Here is a 19,716-nt window from a genome sequence, read left to right on the forward strand (position 1 = left end):
TCTAAAAAGCAGTTATCTTTTCTTTTAGGGTAGAAGCTAATGGGCACAACAACAACAAAAAAGAATACTGCAGAAAAGGATAGAGGGACTGGAACAACCAAGGAGCTTGCTTTTAAATGAATTGACTTTAGAAGAAAAATAAAAACAAATAAAACAAAAGAAACAACAATATCATTTTCAACTATAAATAGACAGAGAACATTACCATTTCATTATCACTTCTCTTCCCTCCTTCGCATCCCTATCACTCCTCACACTTGCAAAAAATGGCCAAACAAACCAGAGAGCCTTATGTTTCACTTGAGATCGAAAGTGAACATGGAGAAGCTTCTCAAACATGTGAACAACCTGTTGTGCAAGTCCCTCCTGTTGTTTTTCCTGTTTCGGTTGTTGGCACAGGCACCGACATAGAACAAATGCAAGATCTCGTGTGAAAAGGTAACACATTTTCTGAAGAACCAAAGAACAACTAGGAGGCCGACTCCCTCGCTTCTCCTACCAGGTCAGGTTCGTTCGTTATTAGAGTACCGGATTCCGGTACCGTAAGTTTATCCATTGAGCCATCCTTCAAGTCTGCTTATAAAGATGAAGTTAAATCTATTAAGATTGCATGGGGAGCCATACTAGTGTGCATGTATGTCCTTCGAACGGAGAAGGATTTTTCTACGTTGTTCTACACGAGTGTAGGATTGTTGTTTCTTTCGAGCTTTTGTTGGTTGGTTACTGATGAAGTCTACAAGCAGGCCAATAAAGATCCCAAAAAGGACTGGTTATGGAATTTTGTGGCAACCTTTTGTAAATGTACATGCACCACATCTTTTTTTTTTTACGGTTGTGTTCGTACTTCTCTTGCCATATGAGGTGGCCATGATTTGTGCTATAACGTTTGGTGTTATTTGCATAGCATATGCTGCAAATGTGATATTTAGCTGCAAAGTTAAAGATCACGGTCACACAAACTGATGCAGTTATTTAATGGTTGTTTGTAGCATTTATCATTTTAGGACTTGGCATGTGTAGTTTTCTTTAATTTTGATGTTTTTAAAGAAAACTTTATTGAAATCTATATTAGTTATTTTGTAATTGAGAAAAAATGCTGAAATATATTCACACTGGTTGGTTTAATTCTCATCACATCTTTTGTGCTCGTTTCTAGTAATTACATGTACTTTGAAAGATTACTTATTTTACTCAACTTTGCAGCAAACGTGTTTCATCAAGATTTAAAACCCAAAAACATTTTTGCTAATTCTAATTGTGAATTGAAGATTTGTGATTTTGGGCTTGCGCGGGTATCATTTAATCTTCTCTTACTTTGTTTTATTTTCTTCGGCGATGTCGTGTTGAGGTGGTGGTGGCTCGGTGGAGGTATTATAATGGTGTGTTTACCGACGATGGTAGGGTGGTCTTATGGTGGTGGTGTGGGGTGTGGGGGTGGTGGGGGAATGGTGGGAGTTGAGAAAAAGGGGAGATGGGATGGGGTGGGTCCCACTTTCTTTTAATATTATATAATTAATATGGTACCTGAGGAAAACCCACGGTCATCTTAACTTATTTTTTTCACTCCCTTGTAACTATTTATCAAATTTCGGGATGAAATTTCTTTCAACTTGGTGATGATGTGACAACCCGCAATTTTAGGTTAATGCTTTAACCTAACCACGGTTAACTTAGACGTACATTCGCACTGCATTTAACTAGGGTTAGTTAAATGAGTCTATAGTGCTAATTCAGGGAATTACCGGAACACACTACATTGGTAATTCGGGGGATTACCACAGCACACACATGATAATTCTCGAACATTGGTGACTAACATGAATAATAATTATAAACGGACGGTTTATACGAAACTTATACATTGCATGACAAATTCGTGAATTATATGCTTTAACTACAAGATGTTAGGTGCTTTGGGTAAAAGTTAGAAAGTTAAGGGTGCTTTGGGAACTCTAATAAGACTACTGCAACCCTAAACATTCCCCCATAATTATAATCACTGTACGACAGTCTCTCTCTAATCATTTCTGGCTACACAAATCACACACACAATCATCTACTCTCTGATCATTCAATCCATCAAGAACAACTCTAGATCGAATCTAAGGTAATCCTTTATGTTATACGTTGTTATCTTTGTTCCTTTGATTTCATGCAAACCCTAGACATCCAAACAACCATCTGTGGTTAATTGATTATGCCCGATGAATGTGACGTGAATGTGTAAATTGTTTATCAGATATTGTTGATACTACTGACATGCTAGAACTGCTAAACTGTTGATTTGGTTCGTAAAACAATTGAAATTAGGGTTTGATCGTAAACTGTTACATTGGGAAAACTGCGATTCTTGGTTATTTTGTATGTTGTATAACTATTATGAGTTTTGTACACTTGTCCGGGTTATACAATGGTCTCGAGTTTAGCATGATATCCGAGTTTAAATATTTTTGTTAATTCCGAGCTTCATTTGGAGTTCGAGTTCAATGATAGTTGCCCCGAGTTTATAAAAAGTATGAGTATATATGACATGTTATAATGTTCCGAATTTATTGATTAAGAGGTCTTCGAGGTTGAGAGATATTAAATGTTTTCGAGTTTATTTGTATAAAACGCTTGTCCGGGTTTAAATATATAGTTAAATGTTGTCCGGGTATAAATATATAGTTAAATGCTGTCCGGGTTTTATATAAAAGATCCAAGTGATCCCAAGTGTATGTATTTCAAAGGTATATATTCCGAGTTATATAAAAAGAAATGGGTCTGGGTTATTCATGAATAAAGGGGTCCGGGCTTAAGGGGGAGATGATTTTCGAACTTAATGAGTTATGGAGGTTCTGAATTTATATGTGACAGGCATGTTTGATCCGAGTTTATGTTTATGGGCATGGTTCCGAGTTTTATAACTTATTTATGAGTTTATATGGAATTCAAGGGGTCTGATTTTAGCAAATGTTATGGCCCGAGTTTATAGTTAGATAAGGGTACTGGGTTTCTATTTAATGGGCCGAGGTTAAACACTTGAAGGGTCCGAGTTTGTGAGAAACAAAATGAAGTCCAAGTTTTGTTATAAAGGAAGGAGAGTCTGAAATTAAGGAAAAGAATAAGGGGTCCGAGTTAATGTGAACTGATGTTCCAGGTTTAATAATATTCTAAGTGGTCCGACTTTAATAATAAAGAATCATGTAGCCCGAATTTGATATTAAAGCCGAGGTGTTGGGTGATGTAAGATTGATATTCTGAGTATGTGTGGGTGAAATATATTTTCCAAATTTAATACATGTACGCTGACTTGATATATATTCAGAATGTAATAATGTAATTCGAATTTATTTACAGGTTACATGCTCCGTGTAACGCCTCGCGTTTTGTAAACTTTCCGTATTTAGAAAGTTTGTCACATATTTCAGTTTTTGGAAACTTGTACTTCTTGTAATAGTACTTCGTTCGAATCATCGTAATTCTGAGACTTTGATCATAATAAAACTTAACCTTTTTATGTGAAATATATACATTTATTATTCACTTACACATTCAAATCATACACTTATACATTTGAACCTTATACATACTTGATCCTCGTTCTTCATTCTCGTAAAACACCTATTTATTTTGCAAGCAAACGGTCATAAAATACGTTTTTACGCTTTTTACATGCAATTACTTAATTTTATATTCGCAAGTCATAATCCATCCTTTTAAATGTAATTTATACTTAATCATATGTTAATATACCAGAAATAACCTAGTTTATACCTAATACTAAACTACAGGGACTAAACTGGCCAAAAGATGAAATTAAAACAAATTTGTCCAGAGACTCCACCTCGTGACACACGCCCTGACTTGTGCTACCTGTCGCAACCCGCGGACGGCATCAATCCGAGACAGCCCATCTTCCAGCTTGTAATTGGTCCATTTCTCATACTAAACTCCTAACTAATTGCATTTATGTAACACCTCGTAAAATCACGTCCAATGATGTATTGACACGTGTAATAAACCCTAATAAAGTCAAACGTTGAATTTGAGGGACAAATTTTGCGAAAAATCGAAAACTTTGATTTTGAAAGGACTAGAAGTGTTATCCTACCTAAAATAAGTTTCTGAATAACCTCTCTCGATAATTATATTCACAAATGAGCCACTTGTTGATCAAGTGTAGCCGTTTGCGTAATTAATTGAAAGTTTGCGCAATGAAGGGTTAAAAGCGTCAACATGTTAACTCTTACCTCTGAGTGACCTTTTAACAAACCGGGAGCTTCATGATATTTGATTATACTCTCGGGAATGCCAATTATTGGCCGTCTAAAGTTTTTATGTCTTTAAGTGACGTTACACGCAACTTTGCAAGTTTAAGGGGTTAAAAGCGTCAATATGTTTAATTATACCTCTGAATGACCTTTTTACGAACCCTAAGCATCTTTATGTTTAATAATTCACCCAAGAATGCCCAATATGGATTAGATAAGGTTTCAATGCTATTAAACAATGATATGCGCAAGTTTGCGCATTAGAGGGACTAATTGCGTCAAACTGCAAAAGTATATCGATTCGTATGGTATCGAAACTTCCGGAATATGATCATAAGTTAAAAATGCCCTAAATATCCTTTACATAGCTTAGAAATAGGCTTAGAGGTGTTTGGTGCGCAAAAATAAACTTATTTGATCAACAGGGACTAAAAGCGTCAAAAGGTGCACAAGTTTGCATTTTCGCGCATATCTTACGTTCTGAATATATTCGGACATCCAAAAATTTATGTAATCATTAAAATATTTTATTTTAGTGATTGGCTTGATAAAACTCCATTCGTCACGTAAATTGGTTTGTTTTTTGTGTCCGTTCGTGTTTCGTCATAATTAGCCAAACAACGCCCCGTACGGCCAAACGAACCGACATCCGACATATTTTTGAGCATGTTTTATGTTCCCTATGTTTAGGAATCACTGTAGAGCCTTGAAATGGCTTAACGGGCCTTAAATGTGTCAGAAATGACATTTAACAAGTACAGGGACTGAAACTGCACTTTCTGTAAGTCTGTTACTGATCTGAGTTAGTAGGCGGGCCGCGTAAGACTCTCTCTGAGTCTACGCGGGCCGTGTAAGCCCATCAGACCTGCAAAACTAGTTTTTCTTGATCAGCAGCTGGTTTCTAGTATTGCACTTGGTTTTTAAACAATCTAGGGGCTGTTTTGGGCACCCATAGATTACCAAAACAATCGGTAATACTTGTACGGTCCAGATTGAATCATGGGTTATGAGAAACGATCCTAATGGTTCTCAAAATCCTATATAAACCCACTTGTTCTTGCTCACATTTCACACTTGATCTGAATTGTTCTAAGTTAGAGCTTTTGTGCTTCATACCTGAGCATTCTAGATCAATTCCATCCGTGCTTGGACCCTTTGTAAGTGTCCTTTCGTGCTTAGCTCAATTGTTTGATTATTAAAGCCGAAAAGTCAAGCGTTTGCGATAAACGCTTTGACTTTTAAACGGTCAAGCCATTATTCGCAACGAACATGGCTACGTGATCGTAATTAGGTAGGTATTAAACCCTCAAAAGGGCACCTCCTAATTACCACGTTTGCTTAGTTAATTGTCGGGTCAAAGTAATTAAAATAAAAGTCAAACGAGTCGTTTTTAAACAAAATTCATAACTAATGATGTGAAGGCAATAAAATCAGTTTTGTAACTTTAATAACTTGGTAAATATTAATTGAACATGTTTAGGCATGTTCAACCCGACAATTCTGAGTTTTGGATCGGTTCGGAACCGAAAGTCGCAAAAGTAGACTTTTGCTTTGACTTTCAGTTCTGACCCGAATTAGCTTAGTTTAGATATGCCTTAGGATTCCTTTAGGACCATATTATAGGTTAGTATAACCCTCTGAGGTTATACAACTTGGTTCCATAGAAATCCTAGTTCAGTGCATGTTTCCCGTTAAATGCCTAAATGTTGACCATAATGCCCTTTTGATATTAAAACAAGATTTTTGAAAATGTGAGAGGAAAAAACCTTTATTACTGATTTATAAACATGTTCATAAAATTTCACATCAGTTCGTGGTCCAAAATGGGAGTTATGCGCAATAGCGTAAATTGAAAACTTTTTATTAATTAAACGGCATTTTCAGCATAAAGCCTATTTAAACCCAAATTTTGACATCAAACCTTTTACCTACTGATGTAATATAATATTTTGGGATTTTTGGAAATTTTTATTAAATTTTAAGATAATCATAACATAGAGTTCTCGCATAGGCTCGGTAATTGACGTTAACGCCCTTTTTGCTAATAAAATGAGTTTTATACATCCTTTTCATGTCAAACATTTTTCTACTGATTTTATATGATAAATAAGTTATTTTAAACTGCAAAGGCTGGTCAAAATCTCAGATATTCTTATTTAAACCGAATATCGTCAAATACCGACTTTTATGCGATTTAGGCGTATAGTATGGTTTAAAACCATATTAGGTACCTAAAGCTTGATACCTACTGATGTTATGAATAAATTTTTATACTTTAATAGTAAATAAAAGTTTTGAACTCAGATTTCCAAAATTAACCCTTAAAGCATATGTGAAATGACCAAAATGCCCCTACGGTGCATAGTTTGGCCATAAATGATAAGTTTCACATATGTGAGATATCTTACTGATATAACTTGATAAAATGAATATTTTTACTGATTATTTAGACCAGAAACTCAGATTATTATTTAACCTCTTTTATAAACATTAAAATGACCAAAATACCCCTACGGGGCATAAATTGGTTTTAAATTTGTTTTGGGGATAATGGAAGATATCCTACTGATATCACAACATATTTAAGGCATATTAACTTGTGAAACATGTTCATGACTCATTGGTTACCCGTTAAGCATTTTACGCGTTCGGTACGGTTTATGTAACTAGTTTACATGAATTAACCGAGACGGGTCAAACCTTATCATTTTTACTTCAAAATTCAGAATGTGTTTAGTTTACCCATATTATACAAGTCTCCATACTTGTCGGGTCTAAATCACATTCTAATCTGGTCTTCGCTTAATCTTGTGTTTTGAACCGTAAACCTTTCCTTAAAACTAACCGGTCTAAGTTGCAACTTAAATAAGACCCGTTAGGAATCTAATAGGTTAATAAAACCTTCGTTCCAGATTGAGAGCCCCAATAGAGGTACTTGTGCTTGCTGATTAGAATATACGGCTGAGTATAAATTGCATTTTAAGTTCAGGTAAATACTTTTAACTTATTTTCCGTTATACGGGCTTGGGATACGGTATTATAAAAATACCGCTTGGTCAGGTGTAGAAACCTTTTAATCGGAGATGATTAAATTGCATAATCCCGTTTTAATCAGTATTGCTTGATAACAAATAACATTGGGGGTTAATGATCGTTTCTTGGATATCCGTGGCTCATTTAAAAAGTCTAAATGGCCACAACTTAAGCACAAGGTGTAGGCATAACACCTCCTATTGCGTATGTAAAAGATATACTCACTCGTGAGGTAACTTCTTGTGAGTTATATTTGTGGTGTGTCGATTAATCTTGATCGATTTGTTTAATTCAGAGGCCCTAAATGTTGGACAAACATGTAAATCTGATACAAGGTTGTTATTAATATAATTCTCCCAAGTTATAAAAGAATTTTTGTGCCTTGTGCATTTAAATCAATTTTCATAAAGATTTTCAAAAGAGTCAGTTAATTGTATTTGCCAGTGTTAAACTGACGTATTTTCCATAAAGGTTAAGTGACAGGTACTGTACGTAAATTGGCTGGGAGCTCAGGTCGTCAATAGGGAATCTTGCAAGTTCTAAACGTCTAAAGTCTGTTTAACAGTGTTTATACTTCTGTTTTAAGATCCGCCTGTGGATCCATCTTACAATCCGTTTGTAATATTTGATGTTACTTTCGAATCGGTTTGTAATATATTTACTTTAGACTTCTGATGTGCATTGAACTGTGATTATTTGACTATGATGATATCAACTATGTCACGATACTCCCCACCGGGCCCACCGGTAATACGTGGAAATATCGGGGTGTGATAATTTAACACTCAACTAACTTGCATTTAACCCTAACCTAACCCTCCACACTATAAATACATGCCTTCCCCACCATCCTAACACTTTACACTCTTCCATTTCACTCCCAAATCCTTTTAATTCATCAAAATTCTCAAGTTTGGCAGATTCAATACTTGCTCAAAACAGCGAAGTTTTGAGCACTTTTTCTTTACTTTTCTTCATGTTTCTTGCTTCAATCTACTTGGATGACCTTCAAGGATGTTATCCAAGATTCACAAAGGTGTAATCACGAGACACATCACTTATATAAGGCTCCGAAGCCAGATTGTTTTCTGATTTATACAAACTTGTTGTAACTTTATTTTCTTCAACTTTTCTTGATCATTTCTTCTTCTACAAGGCTTAGAACACCTCTAGGAATGTTTCCATAGGTTTACCATGGTAAACCAAGGTGGAGCAAAACCATTTAGAGGTCCAAACTTTCTTTTTTGGAAGAAACTCGAATAACTTTTACATAACTTAACTTTTATGCTTGAATCTTATACCTAGCAACCACCTAAACCCATCAATAGTTGTGGAACTTGTTAGAGTCGATTCTTACAAGTTTAGAGGTAAAAACAACCTCTAAACTTTCTGATTTTTTAGGGTTCAATACAACCCACAAGTGTTGAAATCACATAAGTTTGCCATAGTTCATACGGTGAGACTTATATTAGATGCAAGTGTGAACATTGGATGCTTTGGCATTGCTAACTTGATTCCACACCTCACTTGATGATTTTAGTTGATATTACAAGTAAATTACTAGTATTAAAGTGACATAACCCCGTCTAGCCTCCGACACTTAGTTAACTCTTTCCATGTCATGGTGGTTCACCCGGGTTATAGATTACTTGGCTACTTGATATGTATTAGTTAGTTTCTTTTGTTTCTTGTTATTCATGACCCTCCGAACCACCCTTGTGATGGTTTTGTGTAGTGGTGAATCATATAATGAGGTTAAAGCCTCCATGCTTGACATACATGATATCTGTGATGGACTTAGTTTTAGGATATTATCATAACTATATAAACATGCAAATATATATATACATATATATATATATATACATATTTGGCCAAGTTTGCGATAATAATCGGTTAATGGCTATTCATCATGAACTTAGGCTAACTTACCTACGATTCTAAGCCACTTGTTATTGATTCTAATGGGCGATTTGGGACCCATGAAACCACACATAACATAGTGTCATAAACGAGTGCTAAGAACTAGATAATACTTTTGTATACATACTTTTTGTACTTTAAATTTCTAATTCCGAATCTAAACACTCCATAAACTCTAACACCGAACATATTCATTATCCTATTCTCATTAACTCGTCAATACACGGATAATCGGAAGGCGTTACAATTTTGTGAGTATACTCGATGCCCTTTTTACCGTTTTTACACTTTTTGGGTGCATCATGTTTACATATACAAAACACACTCAACATACATACTTTTATGAAATTGTACAACCAATCCAATACATGCTTACTAATATGTTATGCTTGATTCGTGTTTTCTGGGTGATTCTTATGTGATAAACTTTTCATCAACATGTATAGCGCTAAGGAGTAACACACCGCCCGTGAACATGAGGTCATGTTAAGTTTATTCATTCATGTAACACCCCAAAAACGGGTTTGGTACTTTAAACCCGGTAAATATAAGGAAACGGGTAAAGTACCGTAAATGGTAAAAAATAGCCCGTAAACAAAAATAACTAGGAATATATTTACCTAGTTATTAACAAGTAGATAAGTAATAAAAAAATATGGAATTGTAGTCTTAAAACAATTAAAACTAAACTTGAGGGACCAAAATTGTAACAAAGGAAACTTTATATTTAAAAAAAACAACACACAACACACACATGGTGTGTGTGTGGGGATCGATCATCAGGTGACCAAAAGGGGGTAAACCCTAGCTTATCAAACATCTTCAAAATTGAAAGGAAATTGGAGCTCAAACTCTTGAATAAACATGAATTAACGATCACCCAAGCTAGGGGATCGTAAGGTATGTCAATTTTTTTATGTTAATGAAGTTGTGAATTTTGGTTTACATTGCCATGTTTCGATTTATGTATGAATCGTAGAGGCTATGGCCAAATTGGTGAAGTATGATTGCTTAGGAACAAACCCTAAGTAGAAACTTGAAGTAAATTGTTATGATTTAGGTGTTTGGGTGAATTACCACACCTAGCTAAGTGGGTTTTGACTATATAGTGAAGATGATGGTATATGTGTGCTTAGAATCATCATAATTGGTAGTTTATGTAGGATCGAGATTCGACCTAAACGAGTCAATCAGAAGAGTTCTAATCCAAACCAAAGGTGGAATTCAGTGATTCGGACTTGATTACAGCTTGATTCACACTGGGATTCACTTTAACTATCTTGTATATTGATTTGAAAGCTTTACAGACCAATTGACACTTCGGCAGCACCTCTGCTCCGGAATCAGCAACGTTACAAATGAAATGACCAAGCTCACTATTTATAGGATTCCCATCCAGTTCGTGCGAACTGGCACTTCGTACGAACTGGATCTGCCAGTTCGTGTGAACTGGTCCAACAACCCTAAAATCCTATTTTCTAGACTACCGAACTCCATTCTATCCAATCTAGACACACGACTCGATACAAGACGAAGTCAACAGACATATGCACCAACAGACTCCCCCTTGGATGTTGACAAATTCTTCGATGTCGAGTCTTCAGTATGACAAGTCTTCAGTCTTGATCAGTCTTCACACTCTTTCTAAAGTATCTGCACTGTAAACCTTCAATCTCTATCTTCTTCCATCAGCTTCTATCTTTAACAAACTTTCAGGATCAGAAACTGGCTCTTACATCTTCAGACTCCCCTTTGCTAGCAGACTCCCCCTTAAGTTGTTCCGGGATCGCAGTCTGACATAGCTCTCGTTCTAGTATCGTATCCTGGCTCAAACTTTGCTCAGGCTTAGACTCGGGGATCTGCATACATCTCTACCCAAAACATAAGATTTTTATTTATAACAAATTTAATCTTTGCTTAACCGCTTGTAATCGAAACATTCAAGTTTGGTTTCAAATTAATGAACCATTTAATCATTTTGAAATCAAATCTCATTTCAAACAACCTCTCCCAACCCACTGTTGTTCATCATGTTTTGCACTCGGAATTTTGAAAATCAGCTTTACAACATCAGTTGTCGAAAATAAGATGAAATAAAATCTTTTTGATTTTTCAAAATTTATGCTAAAACACATTCTTTTTGGGTTTTTGATTTTAATAAAAAACAGTAAAGAAATATTTACAGACAATATTTTTTTTTTGTGATTTTATGTAAGAGGATCATATCAGATTATAAGACAAATCACTAACACCGTTAACCTTCAAACATTTTAAGTTCTAAACGATTCATGTAGATTGTCAGTATACTGATCCACTTAAATTTTCACACAAAGTTCAACTGTTTCGAGATATGAGATTAGTGTTTTAAACACTTAACTTATTCGCGTGTCCCACCTCAGAATATACTCCCGTATCCAGACTTCTATATTCAGTCTTACAGGTGAATGTACACTAATGATATCTGTAAACGGGTAATATGAGACCATGAGAGCTCAGGTTAGAACATCTGTTCAGACAAAGAGATGATGGCTCGTCTTTAGGTGTGTCCCGTTTGGGGATCTTTTCTTCAACAGCACATGATTAGCATTTTTCAATGTTTCATCATTTTTATGTTGAGGGTAGGCTTTATGATTAAAGTTGTGCAGGATATTATACGAGGACTAGGCTATTGCTCCCGCAAAATCAGAAGTCCTGGTATAATACCCCAGATATCATCACGCACAAAGACCTAGTATGTCAGAAATAGGTAATCTTTCAAACAAGATTTCAGGGGTTACCTATATATCCGAGAGATGTTCCCCACGAAATAAGTAAGCTATTTATATTTAGGTTTATATCTCGAAAACAATCTACTGAATGAGTAAAAACCTACTGGCATATCATCAGTGAGACCGTTTATCACATTTGACTTTCCAATTCTTTAGCATGTTGTGATAGTCCACTGATGTACTATCATTTCCTCTTTTTCACAACAAAACTCGTTTTAAATTTTTCGATGTTTTTGGATTTTTAGATTTTATCATGTTTTTGGCTTTTTCAAATTTTCGAATTTTTACTCCCCCTAAAATCAAAAATATGTTTCAATTTTTGATTTTCAAGGAAAATTTGAAAATAAACGCAATAAACTGTACAAATAAAGTGACAAACTGATGTGAATTGCTTCAATTCGCCATTCTCTTGGCTTAAACAATCTGAACTCCCCCTGACAACAAACTATTTTCCCATTATGATTTCAAAACACTTAAGTTTGTTTTAATCAAAATGGTTTTTCCGGAAAATTAGTTTTGTTGATTTCACTTATAGTATCGGGGTTTCATCACATTGTTCTTTTAACCACTTGTATGAAAGTTAAATCAAGTTCAACTTAATGACCTTGATTAACCACTTGTAAGCTCACTTTTCCTTTTCTTTCACCACTTGAAAAATCTAACATTTTTTAGGTTTTTCACAAAAAACATTTTTCAAGAAAGATGCCGATTCATGCTCCACGATTACCAACTTGGGAACTCCGGCAAGTCAGGATTTTAAGCAGAGAACGTTGTCACCCAAGCGTGACCAGCTTTGGGTGCATCCGAGTTATTTTCACTCGGTGGGTAACTCCTCCTCTTTGATTCATAAAAATCTTTTACCCATTTGGCCCTTCCATCAACCATCTTACCAAAGATATGTTTCACTTTTCCATTAAACGCTTTTTCGACATCAAATTCTTTCTTTTCAGCATAGAATTGATTCGAAATTTCTACTTTTCCATTTTTTGTTTAACATTTTCAGTCCGCAATGGTGGAAAGTTGACATCATCCAATGGTGGAACTGCATTTTCTCCTTTTAACTCAACTTGTGGCTCCTCTGACTTTGACGAGTCAGATTCATCGCCAGAACTAACGTTTGAATTTTTAACAACCCATTTTTGTTTGTTTAACTTTACTCTTCTTTTGTAAAAATGTTTCGAACTTTCACCATCTTCGAAAGTCGAATTTTTGAACTCTGTAAAACTCTTTGTTGGTTGTTTCTTTTTATCAACACATTTTTCTTTCAACTTTGAGTTAGAAGAAACTCCCTGTTTTGTGTTGGTTGGCTTTGAGCAATTCCAAGCAATGTGTCCAACCTTTTGACATTTGAAACAGGTTCGTCTTTCAACTCTTCGTTCAGATTCTTTCAACATATTCTTTTTACTTTCAGCGAGAAACTCCTTTTTTGATTGTCTCCAGAATGGTTTCTCATTTTCTTCTTCCGAACTTCCTCCTGAAACAAATTTAGTTTTAGGTTTATAATTTTTCTCATTTTTATGATTTTCTGGTGGAATAAAACCTAAACCTTTCTTTTTGAAATTACTGTTATGGTTTGGTTTCTTTTGATAACCAGAACCAGAATTGTAACCCTTTTTCTTGTTCAATCTTTGTTGAACTCTTGAAGTGTATTTTTTAGGTTTTTTAGTAAGATTTACATCTTTTATTTTAGAAATATTAATTTCTGTTAATTTGAAAACCTTGTTAATCATTTCAGTTTTGACACTTCTTATTGGAAATTCCTCATCAGAAAATAATTTGTCGGAATCATTCAAAGTATATGCTACTTTGAATGTTTCATCATTCAAATTATTTTGTGATAACAGAAAATCTTTATTGTAAACCCTTTTGACCGGTGATTTCGAGCTTTTCTCTGATGAACTCGACTTTTCAGAATTAGACTCAGACTTTGACTCTTCATCTTTATCCAACACCTGATCGACCACTTTCTTAATTATCTCAGACTCATGATCAGTGTCAGACGATGTGAATGTAACGTCAATGTTGTCTGGTAACTCATCAGTTGTTTCAGACTTTAACTTTATATTGACTGCCTTTTTTACTTCATCCGTAATAGACTTCCTGGGAGAATAACCTTCCCAGATCGGAGGCGGACACCTTTTATAATTTGTACTTTGTTTCTTACCACTATCCGTATCTTCCGACTTCTTATCTTGAAAAGCTTCAAAACCTGGAACAGTTGGATAAATTCTATCAATCAAGTAATCAGAACTTGAATAACTCTGCAACAATCGTCTGATTCTTTCGTTTTCAATCTTTTCAGTCTCCAATTCCTGCTTCAACTTTGCACACTCTTCAATATAATAATTGATGGCTTTCTGTTTAGTCATCACCGTTGAATTCAACTTTGTCAAAGCATCTTCTACTTCTAAGTTTGTCTTTTCTAACTGGCTAACTGTTCTATTCAGCACATCATAAGATTCTTTCACGTACTTAACATCAAACAATAATTTTTCTTTCATCTTGTCTAGCTTAATATACTTCTTATCTTTCTCTTCACAATGTTTGCATGATTCCAAACATTTTAGACAAGATTTTTCAACCTCTACAATCTTTTCAACTTCAACTATTTTCTCCACTTCAATTATTTTTTTCAACTTCAACGATTGTCTTCAAGCTTTATTAATATATTCTTCTTCGTCATCAGTGTCTGCATCACTTCCTAATTCCTTAAAAATCGGTATTCTTCTCGGACGGTTCTTAGACTTGATTGATTCTCCTGCAGAAGTTGAATCTTCAAAGATCTGAGCAACAAATGATATTTTATCTGAAGTTATGTTAGGATCATAATTATCCCAATTAAACTTTTCCCAAGAGAATCCTTCTGGAAGCCTTTCATCTTCTTGGTCTATCCAACCATAACAAGCTCTCTTCTTTCCATCTTCAATTTTAATAGTATTTGAGCTTGAGGATTGTTGTTGATATGGTTGTTGAGCAACCTGATGATAAATTGCTTTTCGATGATAATCGTTGTTTCCAAACGGATCTTGTCTTCTGGTTGCTTCTTTGTTTGTGCATTCTCGTTTAAAATGCCCCTTTTCTCGACAACGAAAACAAGTAACCTTTGATTTGTCAAAACCTAGCTGAGATGTAGCAGCATCACGAAGATCATCTCTACCGGTGATTTGTTTGAATTTTTCTGCTCTTCTTAAAACACTGGCTAAACACCACTTGATGTCCATCAACTCAAGTTCCTCATAATCAATCTGGTCATAATCTTCTTTGGTAAGCATCGGATTGCCGATTCGTCCAGCAACCAAGCTTTCATAAGACTCTAACACAGTAACAAGAGATGCCATGTGTTGCTTTGAAATATCTGGTGAGAAATTTTGACCATTTTGAATGTTTAATGTCACATTGCATTGCAAATTTGTTGAACTCTGATGTCGAGAACTTGGTGTTGAGAAATTTGGATCAAAACTTGAATAAGACGAAGAATATCCACCACTCTGAGTTGTAGTGCTAACATTTGTTCCGGAAGTACCATCAGCACTGAAAGCAGTTTGAATCTTCGGACTCGGATTAGTCTCAAATTTGTTTCCTCTATAGTATATACTAACATCTTGTTGAGCACTCGGATTCTTCATGATAGCAGTTTTCTGAACATCCAATTCATGTCCTTCAAGCTTCTGAATGAACTTACACAAATTCATATCTTCAGATTTTCGCACATGTTTTAAAATCAACAGATACGTTCCCCATTTATTCTGTGGTAATGCATCGGCTAGCTTATTAACCCATTCATCATCTTCTTTCTTGATGTCCAATCTTTTCATCTCCTAGACAAGATGACAATATCTTTCAATAGTCGTTCTTGTTGTTTCACCTTCAAAAGCTGTAAACATATCAAACGATTTTTTTTAGTAATGCACATTTATTTTTTATCATATCAGCACTTCCCTTAAACTTTTGAATTAACGCTAACCAAATTGATCTAGCAGTTCCCTCATGTTGAACCAACACGAAAATATCTTCTTTTATCGCTTGTTGCAGAAGACTAATCATCATCTTTTCACTGGTGTATCTTAATTTTTCATTCGCTGAAAATTCACTTAATGGTTTTTCATTGTCAAGATTATCTTTCGGTCTAACATATTCTTTCTCTATCGAAACCCATGCATCAAACTTATTTCCTTGCACCCAGTTTTCAAAACGATTCTGCCATCCTTTAAAATCCTCAATGTACATAAGCTTTGGTGACTTTTGGAAAGTTCCCGTTTCATTTTCGATTTCAACAGTTTCAGCAACTGTAACTGGGGCAGTTGGAGCAGTAGCAAAGGCGTTGTAAAACTCGTTTTCCATGTTTCGGTAAAAAGTTTTCAAATTCAGAAATTTCAAACAATCTGATTAACGCTCAAACGAACTGAATGTGCTTAACCCACCTCGTACAAACTGGATACTATCAACTCGTACGAAATGAACCTATTCCAAACGATCTGGATTGGATTTCGTGCGACTTGGCTGATCGAGTAGTGATATGACCTCAGAGATGAATCTTGACTTTCAATACGATCTCACATGCAAACTGATAACTTCACATGCAGCCTGTCAAGATGAACAGACATATTAAATCTATTGGACCGATGTAATGAACCAAACAATATCACGTGAGTTTTCTGATTGGACCTTGTTTTCTGATTGGGCCGATAATCACATGCAAAATGGATAATCAATTGCTATAATGACCGACAACCTACGTTCACAACTCAAATCTCATTGGGCCGATATATCATATAGTGGGCTAACACACATTAATCACTTTTATTCAATCAATTGCTAATTGGACCTCATAATAAGTGGCTGTAACATGTAGTCTTGATAACAACAAATGTATTGGGTCGAATAAGTATATTAATTGTGCTGACAAACAAATAGCACATGCAAACTGACACAATTTGATATAGTAGTTCACGTGATTTATTGTCCCAAATTCAAACGACCTGACAACTTTCCAAACCGTGCGAAATGGACTGAACAAAGCCAATCCGTGCGAACTGATCCAAATTACACACGACCTGGATTCAATACGTGCGAACTGAGGTCAAATATAACCAATCCGTGCGAACTGGAAGCTACTTTCACACGATCTGACTGAAACTCACACGAACTGGGGGTTTTTCACGCGATTTCGGACCAAAAATTCATGATTTTATCAAGTTTTAGTTCGAATTAAGTTTTGATTTCTTCCAGGATTGTTTAAAACTATGTTTTACGTGTTATATGTGAAAATAAAGTCATTTTAACCGTGAAATCTTTCATATTTGATGAAAACAAGTAGAAGAATGAGTAGAAATCAGAATTTTCGGGTGAAAACAATCTGAAATGGTAAGAACTCTTCCTCCTGAGCTCTGATACCACTTGTAGGATCGAGATTCGACCTAAACGAGTCAATCAGAAGAGTTCTAATCCAAACCAAAGGCGGAATTCAGTGATTCGGACTTGATTACAGCTTGATTCACACTAGGATTCACTTTAACTGTCTTGTATATTGATTTGAAAGCTTTACAGACCAATTGACACTTTGGCATCACCTCTGCTCCGGAATTAGCAATGTTACAAATGAAATGACCAAGCTCACTATTTATAGGATTCCCACTTCGCATGTACTGGACACTTCCAGTTCGTGTGAACTGGCACTTCGTACGAACTAGATCTGCCAGTTCGTGTGAACTGGTCCAACAACCCTAAAATCCTATTTTCTAGACTACCGAACTCCATTCTATCCAATCTAGACTCACGACTCGATACAAGACAAAGTCAACAGACATATGCACCAACAGTTTAAGCGAGAAACTTGAATGAATTGTAAGTTCAAGTGAAAGCTCATGCATGACTTGAAATGGGTTTTAAAAGTTATGATGAAATTCTTGACATTGAAGTTCTTGCATGAAGTGTAAGGATTTAAAGATAGATAAAGATAGAAAGAGATTTAGAATCATCCTATTAGTTATATTCAAGAAGAGAGTTCTTGAATAAGTGTTAAGATTGAACTAGTACATGTGTGTGAAATGGGTTTTTAATAAAAGTATGAACTTTATGGAACCAGATGATTATATGATGTTCATAAACTATGTGGATGAATGTAGTTAGTGGCCTAAAAATAGCGCCTATCGAATAGTCGAAGAAATGCCTAAGTGACTTCATCGAACTCAATTGTGCATTTCATACATTAAAAAGGGACAGTTGACTTTTGAAAGTCAAACTGACCTTAAAACATGACCGAATGATAATTTGATAGAAAATGCGTAAGGTGGAATAGTCGAGATTAATAATGACTAATCTAACCATCTTACGAATTATGATGATAGTTTGACGCTTGACAAGCTAGGTGGAGCTTGGGAAGGAAGCGGATCAAACAAGCTAAGCATGAAGAAAAGCAGAACCCGATGCAAGGTAAGTAAAGCTTACGCCCCTTTTATTGTTTACCAAATGTTTATTGTGAATATCGAATATGAATAGTAGTTTGCAAATGAAATAAGATGTTCCGGCACGATATAATGCGGGTCGGAACAAGTTAGAATGGCAAAAACCATAGATTATGGTAAAATGGGTAAATAAGGTAAACTTGGCGTGGGATGATGAACAAATATAAAGTTTTGAAACACTATGTTATGATGTAAACGTGGCGGGTAAAATGGTAAATTAGTAATCCGGGCATGGATTAACGAATAGATAAAAGATTTGAAAGGACACCTTTTTGGTGAAAATTTTAACGGGTCAAACAAATTGAGAAAATGTCTTTTAAGTAAATAAAACTCATAGTGCAAACAAGAATAGGTTCAAGGGGTGAGATGGTATTAAAAATACTATCATATGTTGAAAAATGGTCATTTCGAATAGATCGGTCAAATGGTGTGTTAATACCATTTGACATTAAGAATTGGTGACCACTTGTTGAGTTTTTGTGATTACAGGAAATAACATATGTTGCGTTGCTTTAACTAGAAAATTTAAAGCAAGAGGTATGTAAACGGGTCATTGCTATGACCCGAGCCAGATACACATAATTAGATTTATAGTTGAAAGTATTATTTTGGTAATTAATTAGTGGAAGTCTTTCGTCGTAAAATGAGAGACTAAAATTGACCAAAAAGCCTTTGATGGGTAAATTGGGCAGACGACCCATATGGGTTGTTTAGGAATTGCATTAAGATTATTAAATATAGGTAGATATCTTAATGTAGTAAAATGATGGGTAAAAGGAGAGAGTGAAATTTAAAGTTAATGATAAATCCCTCTAACGGGTCAAAATGAAGTTTTGCGCATAACTAAACCTTTAGTTGCATAATGTATGAAAGTTTTGAACTCACGAGTTAATGGTTTTGAGATAATGAATATCTCAAAAATTTACAATGATTTAAACAAAAGTGGTTTAATGAATCATGAAACGGGTCAAAAGTGTTAAAAAGGAGTTTCAAGCCGATAGCTTGAAATCTGAATTTTTGAAGTAGTTGAATATCAGGTTTTAACTCCATAAGATTGAGAATTAAATTTCGAACGTGTAGGAAAAAGAATCACGTAAAACGGATAAGTAGAATGAAAGTTATGGCATTTTGAAGTTTGATTTTTGGTTAAAACTAGAGCTGGGAAAAATGCAGGTCCAGAAAACGGACCTGCTAGAAATTGATCTCCCCCGCGGCACGCGAAGGGAGACCTTGACATGGGCGCTGTCGCAACCCCCGTCCCCTTATACAAACCCG

The 19,716-nt window shown here is 35.2% G+C and overlaps 1 long non-coding RNA gene across 1 annotated transcript; it reads left to right on the top strand.

Annotated features, from left to right (window-relative positions):
• Positions 1–9,981: 9,981 nt before the first annotated feature.
• LOC110882598 lies at positions 9,982–19,013 on the top strand. Its single transcript, XR_002560140.1, has 3 exons — positions 9,982–10,109; positions 18,325–18,409; positions 18,931–19,013. It is a non-coding gene; the product is annotated as an uncharacterized LOC110882598 (long non-coding RNA).
• Positions 19,014–19,716: the final 703 nt, after the last annotated feature.

Source organism: Helianthus annuus, chromosome 10, assembly GCF_002127325.2.
Source record: "Helianthus annuus cultivar XRQ/B chromosome 10, HanXRQr2.0-SUNRISE, whole genome shotgun sequence".
NCBI classification, from domain to species: Eukaryota; Viridiplantae; Streptophyta; class Magnoliopsida; order Asterales; family Asteraceae; genus Helianthus; species Helianthus annuus.